This window comes from Suricata suricatta, chromosome 2, assembly GCF_006229205.1.
Source record: "Suricata suricatta isolate VVHF042 chromosome 2, meerkat_22Aug2017_6uvM2_HiC, whole genome shotgun sequence".
Lineage (NCBI taxonomy): Eukaryota > Metazoa > Chordata > Mammalia > Carnivora > Herpestidae > Suricata > Suricata suricatta.
The window spans coordinates 44,168,137-44,179,380 of NC_043701.1; positions in this window are offsets into that span (position 1 = coordinate 44,168,137).

Here is an 11,244-nt window from a genome sequence, read left to right on the forward strand (position 1 = left end):
GTGAGATCATGACTTGAGCCAAAGTCAGATGCTTAATTGACTGAGGCACCAGGTGACCCTTTGTTGCAATTTTTTAAAAGTCATTTTTATAGGCATGTCGTGGTATCTCATTGTGGTTTTAATTTGCATTTCCCTGCAGACTAATGATGTTAAACATCTTTTCACGCACTTACTTGCCATTTGTATGCTTCTTTGGTGAAATGTCTCTTCATATCATTTGCCCATATCCTAATTGGATTGTGCTTTTTTTTTTTTTACTGTTGAATGTTGAAAATTCCTTTATATTTTAGCTATTAGTCCTCTATATAAAATAGAGTTTTGCAAATGTTTTCTCCCAGTTTATGGCTTGTCTTTGTCTTTTCAAACTCTTAACAGAATCTTTCATAGAGCAGAAGTTTATAGTTATATCAAGTTTCATTTATTGATACATTAATTTTAAAACATATATAGTTGAGAATATTTCTGAAGTTCTTCAGGGAAGCTAAATGGTGCCAGGGATTTCAAAACACTCTCTTGTCACTGAATTTTCTCAATTCAAAGGGAATATTAAAAAAAAAAAAAAGACAGTATGAATTCCTTATTTCCCCTCTGGATAGTCGTGTGTACTTATCCCAAGTTCAGGTTGTTGTGGTGGTGGTGTTTTTTTCTAGGGCTTTCTATGCACACTTTAATTGATTATGCCCAACCCCCCTTTTAAGGCAGATGTAAACAGCAACAGAGATGGCAGATGGTAATGTAAATCTATACCGCAGAGAGCTCTAAATAACAGCCACATATGTGTAGTGTTGAAGTCATAGACCCTTGGCCTACAGTACTCCCAGTGTAAGTGCAAGGAGCCATTGTGTCCATGACATGATTTGTTGGTCCAAGAGCCCTCTGATGTGTGGCTCAGTTGGCTTCTGGCTTCATTCCTGGTGGATGCCTAATGGTAACTAGCTTTAAATGAATACATTTTCATTTTAATCACAAATATTCAATCTTTATGAATGAGAATGATCATAGTGATGAGCATTTCCAGACAATTTATTTTAGTCAATAGCCTCTTGAGTGTGGACTTGAAATATTTGCCTTCCAGAATCAATCTAAGGCAGTTTCTGTGTTGAGGGGTAATGGGGCTTTCTCAATCAAGGGAGAGAGAGAGAGAGCGAGCGAGCGAGCATAAGCAAGTGCACTAAATACTTGCAGACTGGTTTTATCCCAGACATCTCGCTGGGTCTCTTTGGTTTTCTCTTGCAGCCCCTAAAGAGGAGAAATAACTGTTTCAGATCAATATGTTCTGGTAAATAAGTGTCTATGTTTTGCTTTGGGAAGCTCTGAACACCTTGTAGCTTTTCATAACAGAAGACTATTTGAATTAATCAATAACAAATTCTGATACCATTTATTCTCATTTCATTAAAATTAAAATATAAAACAATTTAATATTTCAGAAATTATCTGTCCAATACTTAATAAGTGCTTATTGAAATAAGAGGTGGTGTTATTGATTTGAGATAATTATAAATACACATAAAATAATACAAAGAGGTAGATCTCGTCTATACTGTCTTTTGTGCTGTCATTTGTTGGTTTTGCTATCTAATTAGTGCTGACCTTGTATAATGACTTGGGAAGTATTCCTTTTTCTTTCATTTCCTGGAAGAAACTATGATAAACTGGTGTTGTCCTATTTAGATGTTGAAACCATTGGGCCTAGACATTTCTTTTGAGAGCCTTCAAATTAAAAACTCAACTTCTTTACTGATCTCGTCTTCATTAAATTTTGGTGATTAGTGGTTTTCAAGGATTGATCCATTTCTTCTAAGTTAATGAATGTATGAACATAAAGTTGTTCCCTTATTATCTTTTCAATGGCTGTGGGATATGTAGAGATATCCCCTATTTTATTCTTGATATTGGTGATTGGTGTCTTCTATATTTGTCAGTCTTGCTGAAGGCTTATCAGTTTTATTGATTTGCTGATTTTCTCTATTGTGTTCCTGTTTTCAGTTTCATTGATTTCTGCTCTTATGAGTATTACTTCCCCATTTTCTGCTTCCTTTGGATTTATCTTGTCCTTCTTGTACTAGTTTCATGAGGTAGGAACTTAAATTACTGATTTGAGATCTTTCTTCAATTTGAATGTAAGCACTAATCTTATAAATTTCCCTTAAGCACTGCTTTAACAGTTTATCTGCATTCCACATATTTTGATGTGTTGTAGTTTCATTATACACACACACACACATGCACACAAAATATATATTTTGAGAGAGAGTACATGCAGGTGCATGCACACAAGTCTGAGCAGGGGAGGAGCAGAAGGCAGGGGGTAGAGAGAGAGAGAGAGAGATTGAGATTGAGATGTGGGGCTCCATCTCATGACTATGAAATCATGACCCCAGCTATAAAGTCAGGACTCAAGACACTTAGCTGACTGAGCCAGCCAGGCACCCCAATAGTTTTATTTTTATTTAATTGTAAGTATTTAAATTTTTTGAGGCTTTCTTTTGGACTCATATGTTGTTTAAAAGTGTGTTATTTAATTTCCACATGTTTACAGATTTTTCTATTGTTTTTCTTTTATTGATTTCTAGTTTGAATCTATTGTGGTTGGACAGTACACTTTATATAATTTCAATTCTTTTAAATTTGTTGAGAGTTGTTTTATGGCCCATGATATAGTTTATCCTGGTGACTGTTCTCTGATTTCTTGAAAAAAATACGTGTAGGGGGTGTTCTATATTTTTCAATTAGATATTGTTGATTGATTGAGTTGCTCAGATTGTCAACTTCTTTGATAACTTTTTGTCTGTTTGCAGAGACTGTGGTGTTGAAGTCCCCAACTTTAATTGTAGATTTGTCTATTTCTCCTTTCAATTTTATTAGTTTTTGCTTTATGTGTCTGAGATTGTCACTTGGTTTTTAGGCAATTAGGACCATTATGTCTTCCTGATATATTCCTGTTTTATATGTAATGTTCCAGTCACTCTTTTTCTAGTAAATTTTTTTTGTTGTGAAGTCTATTTTGCCATATATTAATATGGACACCCCTGCTTCTTAAAAATTGTTTCCAATTCATATCTTCTTTCATCCTTTTACTTTCAACTTATCTATATTGTTGAATTGGAAGTAAGTTTCTTGTAAGTAACATATAGTTGAGTACTGGTTTTTGTCCATTCTTCAGATCTCTGTTATTTGATATATTTAGACCATTTACATTTAAGACAAATATTAATATGTTAGCATTTAACTCTGACATTTTATTATTTGTTTTCCTTTTGTTTCTTCTGGTCCTTCTCCCTTTCTTTCTTTTTTTTTTCTCACCTTCTTTCAGTTCTTTTTTTGAGTATTTTTAAGGATTCTACCTTCTTTCATTCAGAGACTATTTGAGTGTATCTCTGTAATGGTCAGAGTTCTCCAGAGAAAGAGAACCAATAGGAGGTGCATACATATAGAAAGAGGTTTACTTTAAGGAATTGGCTCATGTGGCTATGGGGGCTGGCATGTCCAAAATCCGCAGGATGGGTGGTCAGGCTAGAGACTCAGGCAGTTCAAGTCTGAAAGTCATCTGCCAGCATAATCTCCTTTCAGTTGGGGAAGGTTAGTTTCTTGTTCTATTTGGGCCCTCAACTGATTGTATGTGGCCCATCCACATTAGGGAGGGCAGTCTGGGTTAGTCAAAGTCCACTGCCTTAAATGTTAATCTCATCTGTAAACACTTATGAAAGCATCCAGAAACACTCAGAATATAATAGTCTACTGGTTTCAACACTTCAGTGTTTCAAATGCAGTGTGGAACCCTGGATTCCATTTAGGTCCCTTACCTTTCCCACTTTTAAATGTCATTGTCTTGAATATAAAATGGTATTCTAATTCTTGTTTTAATCTTCAAAAATTGTTTTAAAAACTCATAAACAAAAGGTTAGGCTCTTATAAGTACCCATATTTCTACTCTTTCTACTCTCTTTTCTTCTTTCCTGATGGCCTGAGATTCTTTCTTCTATCATTTCTTTTCTGTGAGAAGAAATTCCTCTGGTCAAACTTTAAAGAGTATATTTTCTAGCAACATAGTCTTTTAGTTTTCCATTTACTGAGAAGGTATTTATTTCCCTTTAATTCCTGAAGGATAATATCACCAGATGTAGAGTTTGAAAGTCACAGGTTTTGTTGTTGTTATTTACTTTCAGCACCTGAAGAATATTATGCTACTTCCTTTGGCATCTTTGGTTTCAGATGAGGAATTCACTATCAGTTAAACTGGTGTTCCCCCATGTGTGATTTGTCACTTGTCTCTGGCTGCTGTCAAGATTTTTTCCTATGCCTTTAGTTTTCAAATTATAACTTGGTGTCATGACTGGCATTAAGTTAACCCCTGGTGAGGGAATTAAACAGTATAAGATGTGGACCCTACAATTTAGGAGATCATAATCTGGTAGAAATGAAGGGAGGTAGACACAGAAAGAATGATGGGTACACTGTGTGATCTAGCAGATATGAGCCGAGAGTTGTGGGATCATGAGGAAAGAAGCAAGGATCTGTTTCTTAAAAGAGAATTTAAGGTCTCTGAAAAAGTGGAGGATTGATTTTGAATGAAAGGCAGAAAAAGGCAACCCAGGCAGAGAAATAATCCATCCTTCTATCCAACTACCCATCCATCCATCCACCCATTCAACTGAACTTTGAGGAATTATGTGCAGGCAGTGTGTTAGGTACTGCAGATACAGTGGTAAATAAAATAAAGTCTCACCACATTCTCAAAGTTCTTTGCATGGAATATGATGGGGGCGATGGCCAAGAATAGCCAAACTTTGAAAGTTGGCAGAATGTAGCAGTCATTTGCCCATCTTTCTGAGAAAGAATAAAAGTTCCAATCTTTCTATAGGGACAGTGTTATATGGTTTCAAGAACCATCAACTTTTAAATAACACTTTGAATTTTTTTCTGATATTTTGGGTGTGATAATAATATCTTTCCAGGAATATGGGTGAATTGCCTTTAAATGGGGTGGGTTGGTCCCTACTTTCAATGTCAGTTGGCTGCCTGAATGTCTCTGATGATGTGCTGCTCACCTATCAGGACCTGACACTGAAGTCTTCTGATGCTTGACTGGGTATTTGGTCTAAGCTACATCCCCATTTTACACACATACACCATCTTTGATCTCTTTTTGATCTTTGCCTTAATTTTATCTCACTTCCTGCCGCAGATTCAGTTCTAAGACTTGCCCCCACCTAGTTGCATTTCTATCTGGTCTCCAGGTCCTGGCTTACATTGATTTGTTGTATCCAATAACGACTTAGAGTTATGAGGTCCTTGAACCTTATTCTGACCAAAAGGGCCATAGTCCCATTGACCTTGAGCAGCATTTTGACCTAATGGGACATAATCACACTGAGCATTATTCTGATCTAAACAGCATAGTCACTCTGTCCTAGCTAACTTTTATTAAGTTCCTACTTCAATCTCCTCACTGTATTCTGGTTCATTCTCATCGCTTCTGTATCGGGTATATGTTATTTTATGTTGCAGATTTAAAAGTGGATTTTCACAGACTTAGATCACTTGTCAGTGCTGAATAGCTACTAAAGAGCAAAGGAGTGATTTGAACCCAGTCCTTGCCTCTCCACAGTCCGAGTTCTTCCCTCCACCTTGCTCTTTAACAAGTGTGACACTCCCCTAGGGGCACTGGTGGTCTTTCCATGCTTCATGCTCTTCTCTTCTGGGTCAATGAAACAGACAAATATGCCCCATCATTAGTTCCCTCTTGAAAATCAAGCTGATTTTATTCCTTTTGTGTAACATACTCTCAAAGCTGGACATCTGGCTACTGTATAAAATGGTGATCACCACTCCGCAGAACAGCGAGGGAGCCATGTGGCTTTTATTCGGTTACTAATCCAAAGCTTTGCTTGAATATTAATTCTATCTTGTCTTCTCTGATGCTCGATTAAGTAAGCGTACTAAAGATGAAAAACATGCTGAAAATATGCTGACTTATGCAGCTCTAAATCATTAAGGGAACCTGAGTCCTCTCTGGTCACTGGTTACCTCTCGTAGCACGTGAAAATGAATAGCCCTGCAGAGAATGAGTCCATCACCATTTCCATGTTTGCTTCCTTCAGGCTAAGCTGTTATGAGTTCCTCAAATCTGAGACTTGCCCAAATTCTGAGAAACCTCCAACAGACAGGCAGGACAATAAAGGAACTGAGCTTAATCCCTATGGCGTCACCAAAGCCTGTCAAATGTTACAAGTGTTCATATAAGGCTGCCCTGTTGGAGGAAACCAGCCAGGGAATTGATGTCAGCTACCAGATGGTAATCGTGGCAGACACGACACACTGTTTATGGGGGCTTCTAAACACAGAGGGAGCAAGCACATATATTTTCCCAAAGGGCACATAGAATTTTAAGGTGTGTACAATGTAGTTTAAAGCTTCTGTTGCTCAGGGAGAAGTAGTTAAATGTAGGGTTATCATGTTTGAATTGTGTTACAAAAATATTAATAAGGGAGTTCATTAACTCTATGAGCATGAGGAAAAGTGTTGACTAAGGTTTTTACAATGTAGAAAAAAATTTTTTTTAAGTTTTAGGACTTTGCCTCTTTAGTTTCAACTGCATGAAAAATGGCACACAATTTAGGAAAATGTGAAAGCAAATTTTAAACCCAGCATGTATTTAAAATAACAGCTATAACTTTTGCACTTAATTTCAAGGAAATTACATGCCTCATATTACTATCCACATAAAGCCCAGTGGGAGACTCTCCAGCCCTTTGCCAGTGAGAAGGTCAGCGACTCAGTTTCTGGCAAGGGCTCTGGCTCCTCCTCCTGTCTGTCCGGTCCACCTGGCCTGGCAGCGGCAGCTCTAGAATGTGTAGAGAGGAGCGGCCCAGGGGTGCACTCTGGTGGGAGAGAAGCTTGGTGGCTCTGTTTCTAAGCCACTTTTGCAAGCAAACACGTGGTTATTAGTAGGTTGTGTGTTCATTTGGGTTTGGATTGGTGGTGTGCACAGTATGGAAACTAAGTCAACCAGATTTGGTCTCTGCCAGTGTTTCCAGAAAAAAACTTTTCTTACATTCCCACCACAATCCAGGAAATTGAAATGATACCAATTGCCTTTGAGGTCAGCCTCAAACATCTTCAACTAGGATCAAGATTCACTGATCTGATTCTATCCTGCTTCTCCAACCTGGTCAACGCCTACTGCCAGTGTGATTTCCTCATCACTTCTCACCCCTACATTCTTGTCTCAAGCATATAATATACTGGGAAAGAAAGCACAGGGTGTGAAATCTAGAAGACTGGGTTTAGATTCTATGCTCTCTAGTCACACTTGGGTGAGCACTGATAGTTTAGCCGGAAACCTCAGTCTCTGACTTGTAAAACGGAAGCAGGAACACCTGTCTTACAGGGTTGTGATCAGTATTAAGAAAGAGAGTACCACCAACATGTGTGATACAGTGCTTGGCATAGAGCAGACGCCTAATAAATACTCATCCTCTTCCCTTTTCTTTGCTTCATTTTTTATTCTCATATTTCCATTAATAATGAAATCCACTTTAATTTGCCAAATAGGAATCTCCTGGATCAACTTACACAAAAGCTATATTTGGAGCCTCAATAGAACTTTGAAAATCATGTGTGAAAACACTTACAAGAGGTTATATCTCCATGATTATTCAAAGTCCTCTCATTAAAATCCAAAGTGGGGAGCAACTTTTGCGGTCAGGATATAGGAAATTGGAAGGTCTTAATAATGAGAATGAACAAGATAAACCACAAATATTATAGTTTTTTATAAACCCATCAGATTGTTGAGGATGCAAAGAAAGCTAAATGAGCTAAAAATTAGAGAAAGTGATGATCTTTCCTGGGAGAAAATAGAGGAATGTTTGCCTTTATCACTGGGGAAGGAAGAGGTGAAAGAAGAATTCATTGTAGATGAAAAGAAAAAAATTTTTTAATGTTTATTTATTTTTGAAACAGAGAGAGACAGAGTATGAACAAGGGAGGGACAGAGAGAGAGGGAGACACAGAATCCAAAACAGGCTCCAGGCTCTGAGCTGTCAGCAAGGAACCCAATGCAGGGCTCGAACCTACGAACCGTGAGATTATGACCTGAGCCAAAGTCAGACGCTTAACTGACGGAGCCACCCAGGTACCCCAGATGAAAAGAAATCTTAATGGCAGGGTATGAGCTGGGAGGGCTAATTAGAACCCTGAAAAGCCCTCACCAGAGAGAATGATATTTACTTGCTATCACAGTCCCAAGCATTTTTCTTGAGTGCAAGGGAGTAGGTAATGTGCTGGGGGCTGGGGCAAGGCAGGAGGGCTGGAGGAAAGCAAAGATATTCTCCTTGAGACTCACGACACCTTCTCCAAGTTAATTGTAGTGGTCCACTCCTGAAAGCTGCGTGCAGGGCAGGAAAGTGAAGAAAATTTCCTTGTGGCACCCAGGCCATCACCTAGTGCAAGACAGGAATCCATACAATGCAAGGAACAGAGCAGGAAAGCCAAGGGAAATCACTCCAGTGCACTTCAGGCCATCACCAAGTACACTTCAGAGCCTATGAACAGGTAGAATTGGGGCAGTAGGATGGAGAGAGAGATCTTATAGAAATGCACAAAACAGGGGCACCTGGGTGGCTCAGTCGGTTGAGTGTCTGACTTCAGTTCAGGTCATGGTCTCACAGTTCATGGGTTCAGCCCCTCGCTGAACTGATAGCTCAGAGCCTGAAGCCTGCTTCGGATTCTGTGTCTCCCTCTCTCTCTGCCCCTCCCCTGCTCACACTCTGTCTCTCTCTCAAAAATAAATAAACATTAAAAAAAAAAAAGAAATGCACAAAACAAGAAGAACTGAAGGGCAAAGAGAAGCCCCCAGTGACTCAAAAAGCTGAAAGCTGACTGTTGAGCAGAAAGAGCTATCCTCTGACACTGAAGGGGACCAGCTGGATAGTGAATACTAAAGGAATCTTGAAATCATTAGTGCATTGAGCCCAAATCCCAGTGAAGAAAAGGCCTCATACCACCTGAAAATACCGGGGGTCAGTGGTGAATTGAAGCTAATGAAAGCTATAACAGAGCCCCAACCCAGCTTAATCTCAGATTAGATTCTTCAGGCCCGCATGCTAGTGTATGACAGAAGAATAAGTGTGCCCTTTGCTCAGGATACATATTATTTACATCAGTCTCTACTGTTCTTTTGCCCATGATAGCTGGCATACAATAAAAAGTTTTAGACATGCAAGGAAGCAAGAAAATACAATCCATGGAAATAGCAAACATGTAATTAAACATAAAATACCTTTATTTTTTTCATTTCTTAATTTTTAAAGTGATAATTGGATCCTGAAAGCATAAAGAATAGCAATTTCTTATTGAGATTATATCATGTAGAAGTAAAATGTATGATTATATGACAACAAAGCTTGGAAGGGAGGTTGAGGGAAGAATGCTCTTTAAGGGTTTTACATTATATGTAAAATGATATAATATCACTTGAAGCTGGATTATAATACATTAAAATTGTGTATTATAAACCATGGAACAACAGCTTAAAAAAACAAATTGGTGTATCTAATAAATCAGGAGCACTGATAAAATGGGATCTCAATAAATAATTAATTTAAAAGAAGGCAGGAAAAAGGGGCACCTGGGTGGCTCAGTCGGCTGAGCATTCAGCTTTGGCTCAGGTCATGATCTTGCGGTTCCTGGGTTCAAGCCCCACATCAGCCTGGAGCCTGCTTCAGATTCTGTGTTTACCCCTCTCTCTGACCCTTCCCTGCTCATGCCGTCTCTCTCTCTCTCTTTCAAAAATAATTCTTAAAAAATTTTAAAAAAGAAGGCAGGAATTGAGGGAAAGTGATAAAAACAGAGGGGCTACATAGCAAATATAAAGATTGTAGACTTAAAATGGACAGTTTTTGTAATTAGAAGAAATGTGAATGAAATGAAGACTCAATTTAAAAGGCAGGGCTTGTCCAATTGCATAAAAAAGAAAGGCCAAGCTATTTATGGTGTATAAGACCCAACTTTTAAATATAAAGACACAGATGTAATAAAAGCAAAAACATGGGGCAAATATGTCAAACAGCAAGCTTAAGAAAGCACAAGTTAGAATGGCAATATCAGACAAAGTGGACTTGAGGACAAGAAGCATTGCCAGAGATAAAAGAGAGACATTTCACAATGACAAAAGGTCAATTAATCAAGAAAACATATAAATGATAAGTGTGTCGGTATGTAGTAACAGGGTTTAATGAAATAATAACTGTCAGAAGTAAAAGAAGAAATAGAGAAATCCACAATTATAGTTAGGGATTTTAACAATATAATTAGAGATTTAAATCTCTCTTATGCCGGGAGCCACATCGGCCTTGCTGGATGACACAGTCACAGCGAGGAAATGGCAGACGTTTGCACAGCTCCTGCCATGAAGCAAAACTGGTATCTCCTTCTATTACTGGCTCATACTGGGAATGGGCCTGCTGTTATTGAGTAGGCCTCACAATATTGCACATTAGACCTATATTTCCCACACAGTTACTCCATAAGAAAAAGCATTTTCCTGCCCCTGTATAAGATATTTTAGATCAAAGCACTGTAGATGTTTGCCAAAAGGCTCTTCTAGTGAGCCTTGCTGATCCAAGACATAAATAATATGGGGGGCTGAGGACACAAGAGTTATGATTAACTCTGGGCTGAAGAAGAGGAGCCTGACTTAGAGATACGAAACAGACTAGGACCAGACATAAGTTGCTACATACACCTTTGCTAATTGGAGCCACAAATACCTTCCCTTACACTGACATCTGTAATGAGGATGGATAATGAGGATGGAAAAGAGTAACTAAAACATAAACCCATACAAAAAGGCTGACCTATTTAGGGCCCCTATGGTATTTGCACCCTCAGCATCAAACAAAAGTGTTTACACAAGCAATCTACTAACCAGTCCAAACACATCCTTCCTCTTGTAAGCCAGACAAAATAACTCCTAGCCTGTCTATATATTACTCAACTTACAACTTAATCTTATCATTATTGATATAAACAATTGTGTATATTATCTGCTTTTCACTGAGAACATCCTGCTGTCTTCTTAGTTGTAAGATTTACTACCAGTTCAAACAAATGTATATGTTATCTGCTTTTTACTTAGAACATCCTGTTTTCCTATTAGTTGCGGAATTTACTAGCTCACAGTAATTAGGATAGTTTTGCCAGAATGTCTCTGTAAAACTTGTATCTGTACACTTTTCA